This window comes from Lolium rigidum, chromosome 5 (assembly GCF_022539505.1).
Source record: "Lolium rigidum isolate FL_2022 chromosome 5, APGP_CSIRO_Lrig_0.1, whole genome shotgun sequence".
NCBI lineage: Eukaryota > Viridiplantae > Streptophyta > Magnoliopsida > Poales > Poaceae > Lolium > Lolium rigidum.
This window is the reverse complement of record NC_061512.1, coordinates 171,551,148-171,562,723: the sequence shown is the minus strand read 5'-3', so window position 1 is coordinate 171,562,723 and position 11,576 is coordinate 171,551,148. Positions and strand designations below refer to the sequence as shown.

At 40.6% G+C, this 11,576-nt stretch overlaps 1 long non-coding RNA gene across 27 annotated transcripts; it reads left to right on the top strand.

Annotated features, from left to right (window-relative positions):
• The first annotated feature begins 205 nt into the window (after positions 1-205).
• Positions 206-8,778, top strand: LOC124653531. 27 transcript variants are annotated; one of them, XR_006987947.1, is made up of 12 exons: positions 206-570; positions 650-758; positions 863-1,016; positions 1,083-1,118; positions 1,596-1,661; positions 2,363-2,465; positions 2,568-2,690; positions 2,807-3,400; positions 3,714-3,936; positions 5,110-5,194; positions 7,343-7,432; positions 8,239-8,778. It is a non-coding gene; the product is annotated as an uncharacterized LOC124653531 (long non-coding RNA). The 27 variants fall into 27 exon arrangements; XR_006987954.1 differs by lacking the exon at positions 1,083-1,118 and having other exon boundaries at positions 863-1,010; XR_006987942.1 differs by lacking the exon at positions 1,083-1,118.
• The last annotated feature ends 2,798 nt before the right edge of the window (positions 8,779-11,576 follow it).

The window sequence follows — 11,576 nt, the reverse complement described above, 5'->3', positions numbered from 1 at the left end:
ATGGATTGGGTGCTGGGCTCGATTCTGCTCCACCGGTTGGGCCACGTGTCGCCTATTGATTGGACTCGGATGGCTGTGGGAGACAAAAATCACAGCCCCGGCCAAACCCTACCCATCCCTCGCAGCAGCCGCCTTTCCCCTCGATCCCGTCTCCCCTCGCGCCCCCAACATCGCCGCCGCCTCGCACGCCACTCCTCCCTCGTGGCGCTGCTGGTCCCTGCTCCGGCTCCTCCCCTGCGCCGGCGCTAGCGCAGCTCAGCCTCCTCCCGTGCTTCTCCCTCCGTCGCTCTTGCTCTCCTCTCCCCGCCGCCACTCCCTCCTGCGGTAAAAATGGCGAGATGACTGCGCGTTTCAGCCGTCGGCGATGGGTTTGTCGCTGCCGCAGCAGGTACCCTCTCTCTCTCAGGTCGAGTGGACGGCGCATGAACCCCAACACCGTCGACATCTTCCTTCCGTCAAGAACTACACCCCGGGCTCCAGTAATCCTGGGCAGCCCGACATCTTTCCCCTCTATACGTTTGGATAAGGGGATCAATTGGAGATTGAACATGTCTTGCAACGATGGTTCAGGTTCGTCCCAAAATTCCCTACTGCCTGCTTTCTTTTTGATTCATATCGGAGGTGCTAAGTTTTTGCCCTTGTGCACCAGGATTTGGTCGATCTATGTACATGGGAGAGGTTGAGGCGGTCTTTGTTGGTCGATCTATGTACATGGGAGAGGTTGAGGCGGTCTTTGTGAACGATGTACTTTTTGTCTGGTAGGATCCTACATTGATCCAGTTTTTTTTATTGATATTGGTTCACCATTGACCTTTACAATTAAATGTTTCTGTTTCAATGATGTTGGCTCGCTGGATAACAGGCTGCAGCAACGTCGCCGGTGCGAGCTGATGATAACAGATTTCCGCGAGGAGTGTGCCATCGTAACCGACAGGAGTAGCGCTAGCCACTGTTCTGCCAGGAGGAGCGCCGTCACCATTGGCAGCAGCCATCCTCACATTCGATTGCAGGTCAAGGTTTGTCTCTCGCTTGAGCTGTTAGGCATACACACATATCTCATTACCTTTTTCTGTACGGTTTAGTACAAGGGAGAAACGGGACCTTGAAGTACCGGCAAGGTGAATCTTCAGCTGATGTGGATAGCAAGATTTGTACATTTCATCGTGTTCATCTGCCTACAACGTCTTGCTTTCGCTTTCACTAGACTAATGCATGTCATCCCCTGTTTAATTCTTTTGAAGCGAAAGTACCATTTTTTGTTTGTACCTAGGTCTATTTAATTAGATTCAAATAGTTGCTTCAAATAAAAAAATATAATTAAAGGTATTTTGTATTTGGAAATAGGAGCAATGTTTTTTCTCCATTATTTTGTATTTACACAGAACTAATGTACAATGGAGCCATGAAATTTCCCATACATTTTGTTCAGGTGGACTGACCACCCCGAATTTTGAATTATTACTCCTGATAATGTTTTCTTAGCTTTATGTACACTAAAACAGTAAAGCTTGCATATTTCCTTTCCGTCGCCTATGCAATTTTTAACGATACATGTATGTCATGATCAGTAATATTTTTCATGTTTTTGTACCTAGGGGTTTCTATGGTGAATGATATAAAGACTATTGAGGGGGCTAGAAGTCATACAGATAAGACATCAGGTTATTATTCTTTCTATCTGTGCATTCGTTGATTTGTTGCCAAATCATGTCTCTTTAGCTTTTGTAGTCGCTTCATGTTGCTTTTGGATTGGAAGCTGCAATGTAAATGTGTGTTGACATCAGTCAACTATCTGCTGTAGGCGAAGAGATTTTTTTTCATTCATTTCTTACTTTAAAGCTTGCTATTAAGTTGTCATTTGCTTCACATGGTTTAGTGGGTCATGGATTTATAAATCTACCTAACATATAATAAAACTGAGCCAGTTGAAAATATAGTTTGGGTGGTATTTTAATTTTTATGCTTAATAATAAGTGCAAACTTGAGAAGGAAATGACAAGCGGGAAGTGTTTCTTCTGGTTGGTTGATTGCTTGATCTATTCACCATTATTTAGTCTGAGCTTGCAACACTAACACATAATATTGTAGCTCCTAGATATGCACTCCTAGATAGCTCCTAGATATGGACTTGAGTACCAAAGTGCATTCTTCGGAGAGCAGTTGCAGGTGCATATCTATTGGTTAGTTTATATCAAACCCCATGGAAACCATGTTTAGGCCCATGTTAGCTTTTTGCACAGTGGGTCGTGAACTCGTGACTAAAAGCTAGCAGTAGCAAATAGTGGCTGGCTTACAACTTCAGTTTGTATGTGGAACGTTTTATTTTATGTTTGTTTTTTATATGGATATCTTCCCTCAATAGTGCTTTGTCGGAAGGAGACGCCACCACCACCACCAGGTGTTATCCCGCCAACTGGTTCGGTGTGTGGAGGCCACGCCAGTTGAGCTTAAGGACACCGTGCAAGGTGCAGAGTTCGGAGCTGAGGGGTTCCCGACCTCTCTAGATGTCGTTTTTGGAGCTTTTTGGTTTTGCAGTCAGTTGATGCCTTTAACTTCTTGAACTGTAGGCGTTTGAATTCTGATGTTCTTCAGACAACAAGTGTTGGCTTTGCTCTAGCCTCTAGCGACATATTTCGTCCTACGTCATTTAGTGTGTACAGCCATCTCCGTTTCTTGGACTATTGCAGCAGGTATACTCTTATTTTTTTAATAATTTGGCTTTATCTTTCTATTCAAAATAAGCTGGATGCGATGCTTTTTATCTTGCGAACAGTTTCCATTTACGTCTATCCATGTTTGTGTGCAGATTTCAGTTTGTGTATGCAATCGAAGAATACCCCATCCTTCACATCAGATTTTGCATTGCTTGATCTGTAGGGGAATAAAAGAAAGACAAGGTAACTATTTCGAATGTATTTCCATTCAACTTTTTGTGCTACCTGAATGTTCTCTAATGTGATCTGATGGTGGGAATGCATGCACTGGTCCGTTTGGTGCTTAGCTTGCGCACACTTGTTCCATAAACGATTTTGGTATTCTGCATTTATTTTCTTGCTTACTTCCATTTTTGAGCAGCTCATACATAGGACAAGAAGTACATGATATTAAGATGTGAGATTAATATTGATGGAATAACATCCAATCATGTGATAAATGCCTTTTGGTCATCTTGCTGAAGATATGCTACGAAAGTAGGCTGCTATTATGGTTATAGAATCTTATGCATATTAGATTCTTTTGTTTATACCTACACAGTTGGCTTTTATGGTTTTTTGAACTATGGACACTGATTGATTTAGCTAATAAGATATTTTTTTTCCATTTTTTCATCGTTGGATGCGAGTTGCTTTTATCCCATGGGGCTCTCGGCTCATCGGTTTCTCTCTCCCTACTAACTGAGGTGCATCTCCGTAGTCACATTTCCCTCCAACATTTTCTTTCATAAAGGTCAATGTTCACGTGCCCACCCACATGTTCTGGTAAATGTAAAATTATGGTTTAAGGGGATTTCCATTCATATGTCACATCAATATACTTCACAAGAATAAGTTACAAGTCTCATATACTCCACACAGTCAATTGGATAGTTGTAATGATTTTAGTGACTCAAAATATTTGGATAATGAATGTACTTTTTTTTTCTACAGAGAGCGAAAGCAATTAATATTTATTGTCTTGTTTTAGTTTTATAAATGTCTCTCCTGTGTCTGCAGGTATTTGATGATTTGCTCCTATACAACTTTGATGACTTCGATTACAACTAGAGCTGACACAAGATTTTTTTAGTTCAGAAACTACATCGATGCTTATGCTTCTTATATGCTATAATGTACCAAGAACTAGCTTCGACGGATTAACTTTAGAACTCGTAGGCACGTCGAAGAAATCAGAAGCGGAAGCACAACCCAACAAGAAGAGGAAATAAATCAGTAACATGTATAGTGTCTCTTAACCCTTTAGGTATTCACGTGCGTCAGAATAGCAATTTTTTCATTGTCTTGGTGGACTTGTTTATAGTTACTGATTTCTTCTTGTGTATGGTTAATGGTTTTTGTGTTCTTGCTAATCTTTCGCCGATGCTAAATCAGGGCTTGCTTATTTTAATTTCTAATTCTTTTGAGAAATATCGTAGCATTTATGGGATGAAATTATCAATTGCATCTTATCCCATCATACTTTTAGCCAAATACTAAAACTATATTGGTTCTCAATATAAGTTCTTTGTTTTTTTATCTTACTATGCTCCGAAAAGGTGAATCAAGAACGTAGCTTGTTGCTCCACTAACCGATTAGTGTAAACTGCTGTAGACTGGGCCATTCCCTGTAATTGACGTCCCTTGCACTATATGAGCTGAGTGTCGCAGCGGGTTTAAAAACATAATTATGTATTTACCTAGCCAAGTTTGGCACTATTTATATTCTCAAGGGATTGACAGTGCCTTATTTGGTTCTCAGTTTAACAGATTAAGATGAGCTTTTGTTTTACTGCAAAATTTAATTCCTGAAATTTCTAACGGGCCTGGTAGCTGAGTTTCTGTTCCAGATAGGAAGTAGATTTTAGATCCTATGCTTGCATGTTTCTATGTTCAAAAAAATATAACATTCTGTGTGTTAGGACCTTCAGTGAGCCGCTGAGGTGAAGAATATTGGAAGATTGTCAGATCATTCTACGTGCTCCATGATTTTGAATCCATATTCTATTTTGCATGTATGCATATTGTTTTGTGCTCTTTGTTTGCTAGAGATGATTGTCTACTACCTTGGTTCAGGGAAGGATGTATGATTATGTAGGAAAAATAATGGCTTTTAGATCAGGGTATTTTTTTTATAGCAGCCCTACCTTGTATTCTCCTTTTCTAAATAGCTTAGTTATGTTTGCTTCATCTTCTCCCATGCGATAGTTCCTTTCTCCATTTGTGAATAGATAATTGATCTTCTTAATTGAGTATTTATTAGAGAATTATTGCTAAAGAAGAAATAAATTCATGAATGCTCTTTTTTACCATTTACATTGCTTTATGTTTATGTCATTTTACTTTGATAGCTGTTAGCATTCTGAGTCACTACTTGGTGGACCACGGTATTTTACTTCAGTTTGCATTGTTGCAGGTCTTCTCCTTGTTGCTTTTCAAGTTGTAGGTCGAAAGAAAAGGTCTACCATTTAAGATAAATCCAGACAACAGCCAGTTCAGAGGTATTCACTTCTGCCATTCTTTTCTTTCAAGTTTAGGGACTTTTATTATGTTAGATTTCCATATATTTTTATGTTAGATAACACATTACCTTTCATGGTTGTATTTGCTTTCCAGAACCATTTATTTCCATACGTTCTTTCCTTTGTCAGAAAGCAGTAAGCTTGACCCCAAAGAGAGGAAATGGCTTAGTCATGTTTCCACATGCTTTTGTGTTGAAACTTTCTAGAACTTCGGCTCTACCTTCATCTTTTGTGTTCTACTATGCGAATGTGAATGAAACTACTATAATATGCCAACTTTAGACTGATGCTTTATTCAAGAATCTCTTTTTTACTACTTGCGATTGATATAATGTGCAAATGGTCCATTCGACTATCAAACTTCCTTGTCCAAATGCCCCTGTTTCCAAAATATTCTCTCACATCGACCTGCCCAGAATATTGTTTAAACCATGGTTTTAAAGGCGCCAAGGCGTCCCAAGGCGATGGGGGGGGCGCCTGGACGCATAGGCGCCTAAGGCGCGTTGCAAGGCGACGCCTCTGTTGAGGTTGAAGCTGGACGTGCACATGAGCACGTCGTCCTCTTTCAGCCCAAAAGCCCCTTTCAGCCCAAAAAGCCCAACTAACTATCTAAAGCCTAACCCTAGCGATCCCAGGAACAGCGCACGTCGTCCTCCACTCGTTAGCGCCGCCGGCTCTCCTGGCTCTCCCGTCGCTGACCGCCGGCTCTCCCGTCGCTGCGACCGCCGCCTCTCCCTCCTCTCTCTCTTCTCTCCCAATCGATTCCCCTGGTATGTCCCCATCTCTCTCTTCCCTCTCTTTCCCCATCCCTGGCCCCCAATTTCCCTCCCAGGACCGCCAATTTCAGTTTTCCCTCCCGCCATCGCACAGTTTCCCGCGCGACCTCACCGAGGCGTCCAGAAGCGAGGAAGGCGGAGATTTTCACGCCTAGGCGACGACTTGGGACGCCTCGGCGACGCCTTTGGACGCCTTAGGCTCAAGTCAAAGGCGACGACGACGCCTTCCAGTCTCGGACCGCTCGGACGCTTAAGCGTCGCTTAGGCGACGCCTAGGCGACGCCTTTAAAACCATGGTTTAAACAATACATATACTTGATAATATCTTTGTGACTGATTTGCGAAAGTTTCTCCATACGAAAATTCAGAGTTGCCAGAAAAAATGAAAAAGAACAGTAATTCAAATAAATGTATGTATGAAATCTAGAAAAGTTTCATTCCATTTGAGTCGGTGCTTTGAGAGAATAGTCATTTTGAATATTCAATTTCACATTTTGAACGAAAATTCTAAGTTGTTCGAAATAATTGAAACAATGCCATTCATTAAGATACATCTATGTAATAAATTGGGGAAAGTTTCATTCCATTTAAGGGAGTGGTTTGAAGGAGCGGTAGATTTGAATGTTCACTTTAAAATTTAGAAATTCTAGCAAGGAGATCTAGACAATAGGTGCATCTCTACCTAAAACTCAAACTCTGATTTCATTGCTATTCCTCAATCACACCCTGATGGAAAGACTGCACTTGGTTATGAGCTGATAGATGGAACAAACAAATGAATTCTAGCTCTGACACAACAGGTCTACACTTCGCATTCCTGCCAGCACCTATATTTGCTCTATGCATCAGTTTGGTTACTTTCCCTTCTATTTGCTTATTTGCGGTAGAAGCCAATAATTTCTGCCCCTACTGTTTATAGCCTTATGTGTGTAACGCTAGACTGGCCTATCTACCCCACAGAAAACTTAGGTACATAAAAAGTTATTTATGGATGTATGTTATTCTTCAGATGCAGTAGCTGTCATGTTCTCATGTTTTCTCTGCATTTGCATGCTAACTGACCTTTGTTTGCCTGCCTTCGGTTCTACCATAAAACTTACTTAACTATTGTCGATTCATGTAGCTATATATTCTTTGTTCGTTAGTAAGCTTGAATGGAGTTAACGCATATTTACGTGGTCCATAACCCTGCGAATTATGAGGTGTGAGCAATCTAAACAATGGCTTACAATCCACGAAGGTCGTAATCCTAGGCCCTAGGTTAACTGTTATAACTTCTCATTTCTTAATCCAGGTCAAGAATCATCTTGCTTTTAACCAGGATACATGATTGTTTCTTCCATGTCATCAGGCAAGATTCATGATGTTTGCCTCCATGTCTTTCCTAAGAGGGGAGTTTCTCATTCTATCATTATCATTTAGTGCTCTGCTATACATGCAGGTATGAGGATCAGCTCTTGATATGTATTTTCTATGTTAGCAATACAATCATATAGTAAAATAATTTTCATTACTTGATTGCAATTCATGTTTTCTATTAATTTTGTATTAAAATTAATGTTACTAATGAAGTGTCACCTGTAATATGCATACTATTTCCCCAGAAAACGTAGCACAAAGTCACATAAATTAGTGTTGTTCTCTACTCTCACTTGATGGTCTTGCAGCTCCTTACCATGCCTATGTCAATATGTGCTTTGGTGACCAGTTACTCTCTATCTCTACAGATTATTTTAATGCGATCCTAAGTAAGCTCAGTGGAAAATCCTGTTGGTAGGATACTTTCTCCGCATTGCTACAGATTGATTTGTTCATTTAACTAAAGAGTGGAATCACTCCTGAATTGCTGACTTTGGTGACTGCCCTTTTCCTGTTGAGCATATTGCATATTGCATATTAGTTCACCTCTTGTGAGTGCCCTTTTTCCCTTTGAGCATGCTGCAATATTGAGTGTCCCTTTTCCCTTTTTCCCTTTGAGCATGCTGCAATATTGGTTCAACTCTTGCAGCTGCAGAGATTCATATTTTATGGCCATAATTCCTTTGGGTGCAACATAGGGTATTAGTCGTATCCTTTTGTGATGGTAGTTACATATGTTGGCATACAAATCTGTATATAGGTTTTTGGTCTCACACACTCCCATTCTGTCCCTTTTAGTATTCCTTTTAAGCACTTGCTCAGTTAGATTTTTTTCTGTTTATAATATGAATTTGACATTTAGCTCATATGTTTTTATGCATTTTTCAGGCTACACGGTGTTTACTAAAACTAAGAAGTTCTAATCCGCACTTTACATGGCTAAGAAATAGTTCAGTTGCAGCGTCGTCGTTTCTGGGCATGGACTGTAATAACATGTCGGTGCAATCCCAGATGCTGTGTTTTCTACCTAGGTGCTTTTGCGGAGAGTCCTATAAATTACCCATTAGTGTGCACAAAATAAGGGTTGATTATCTAAAGTTCATTGCAGGAACATGACTATAGTCAGGCAGCTAATTTCAGACGTATGCAGATGAAAGTTTTCAGGAAGGAAAACTCTAGGTGTCTACGGATGCCAGCAGCAAGTGTCCCGTGCTTGAGCTACCATCCGCAATTTAGGTAGCATAGATCACATTTCTGCTATGTTATGTATGTTCACTATTCTAGCATGGTCGATGGTCTCTTTTATGTACTTTTTTTGTGTGGATGTATGAGTGTGCTGGAAGCTATCCTTTATTTCAACCGGTCTCTGTCACTTCTGACCGTTATAACCAAACAATTCAATGAAATGTCATATTTTCTGTGTGTTTAGTCTATACTTTTACATTTTCAGTTTTAGCTTATTTGTACAAACAGAGTAATTTGTTTTTTTGAGAGAGCTAATTATACTAAGCAAGCGGAAAGTAAAATTAAGGGCATCGTATTTATTTCCTTTAGCTCAGTAAAAAGGTTCAGAGCTGATCGACACAACTGGCTGGATTTATGTAATTGAAGCTCACCTTCAATAAAGAAGAACATACCTACTGGTAGTGTGTCAGCTCAATTCACTTCCAATGCCATACCGTGGCCACCTAAAACCGACCAGTTGATTCAGGTCCTGTCTGAAAGAATGAATCTTCAGTTTGCTTGCAGAACTAAATATATGACTCAAATTGACGCAAACATTCCTTAATTGACTCAGTATATCTCTGGAACTAAACATTAGACTCAAATTGATGCGATGTTCTTCTTTGATTGATAAAAAGGAATTCAGAATTGGCTAGCTAATCCAGATAACACATGCAATAATTTAACTACCAGTGATATAAACTCAAGAAAGGGAATCATGCCGATTAATCACACCCACCTCTGCCCGCTCCTTTCTCTCATCTTCTTCCTTCCTCCAATCGCCACAGCCCACTTCTCCCTTCCCGTCCCTTGCTGCACGAGCGGGCGCTAGCGGCTTCCTATAGGTAGAACATGTCTACCTAGGCTGGCCGGCAAGTAGAGCTCTCCCCCAGGCTAGCTTTTCTTTAGCCAGCAGCCAAGCTACGGTGTCGTTGGTCGCCCTGTCGTCGAGGCCGTACTGCTTTGTCGAAGCAGCTCCTCGCCGGGACAACAGCCCTAACACCATCGGTTGGTCCACCGTGCAGGCGCTCCACAACCAGCCGTTCGGCCGCCTGCTCAGGATGTAGGAGGTGGCCTGTGAGCAACCTCACCGCCACCTAGATGGCGACCAGAATGTTCGCGATGTGCTGCATCTTGACAAACGACTAAACTCTGATGCCATGCCCACACGAACAGAGCATAGCTCCTTTTTTCCGTTCCTGTGGACATTTTGCGAATACTAATTTTGCTAATTTTTCTCCTTGACTTTTATTTCATTCCTCTCTCATTTTTCAATCGTTTCTGCTACCTCCCTTCAAAAAGTAAAATAAGTGTCCCAACTTTTTACAGAAACGAATGTATCGAAAATTCAATTTGACTCTCACGTGCATATGCTCCTTCTACCAAAAATATATATTTTAAAATAAAAAGGCCATATGCTTTCATGAACCAGAACATCACTCCCCCAATGTATCTATTATTAAAATACGTGATATTTCTAACCAACGACCATGTGCTTGCTTTGCTTGACGGACTAGCCTGCTAGCTTGCTCTGTGTACTTGCTCTGTGTACTCACTTTTCTGCATTGCTTTGTAGAATTGTAGTTGTTCGCAGGAAGGAGCGGCAATGCTGACGAACAGAGCCTAAATATTTATCCAATCTGTCTCGCTTGCTCTCTTATTTGTGAGCAAAAGGTAGAAATATTTCAGACTTCATCATGTAAAAAGTATGTCTAATAGTATTTAGCACTATGTCCATACCAAAATATAAAGAAGAGCAAACATTTTCAGTACGAGTAGAACAACGCCTCATCTAGCATGCTCTAGGCGTCTCCTAGATTATATTGTACATTTAGCATGGTTTATGTGCAACGAGTGCATGTCCTGCATGTTTGATCGATCTAAAAGTTTTTTCTTATTAACTTTTAGTGTTCAGTACAATACAATAGTGTTCTATCAGTGTGTCTACTCACTACTTATAAACTAGAATTGTTATTCTTCTGCTGCGAACTTTTAGGTGCTGTAAACTTTAGTTGTTTTGGATCTACTGAAAAAGAAAAGTGGCAAAGAAAAACACCAAAGTGGTGGAGCTGGCCAAATGGCAAAGAAGAACACCAACAAGCTGTTCTTCATGACCGTCGCCTCAAGGGCGACCAGCGACCTCACTAACTATTGCGCAATTGATCTTCCTCGGCTCCGCCTCACAAGTCCCTCACCAGCAGGGAACACTAAGATATCACCATCAATAGATGCACAAGTTGCACCACTCCTAAAGAAAGAAATGGGGATTGGACATATGTGTTTACAGAAGAAAAACATATGATTATGTGCATGAAAAATTACTAAATCTAACTCATAACATACCAGGCTGGATAGAAGAAGGCATGAATCACGAAACGATGGTGAGGTAGAAGGTACCCTCTAAGACGCCCTCATGGGGCACATGATGTACGTTACGACACAGGACGTGTGCATAGTGGTGCCTAATGCAAATCTTTCTTTAGTGACTTTTGTCTCTCACATGCATACACATATGTGAAAGATTTCAGGTATGCTTATGTTTTGTCCTTCCTCACTAACAAGAAAACAGTCTGACTGAAAGTATTTAACAGAGAAGCAAATAATTGAGTCTTATATTCAGTAGATCCAAAAAAATATCCAGCTTACATTATAAGAATAAAATTTATTGCTTCCAGTAACTAAGAGTATAAGATTCAAGAGTCATGGAGATTTTATCTTAATTGCTTCTGGTAAAACTTACGATTTTTTTTTATAATATTGTAGCAATTTTTATCACTACGATACAATTTTTACTTCACGGGATCGTGCGCCAAGGCGCACGTCTAAATCTAGTGCAAATAATGGACCGGTGATGATGAGCCGAGTGTGGGATTTGGGGTGGGGGACCCAGTTTCCCTAATGTATTTTCGCATAAAATATCTATTGTGTTAATTAAAAAGCAAATCATGTACTTCTCCATTTCATGAAACATGTCTTAATTTTATTTAAATTTAGATGTATAT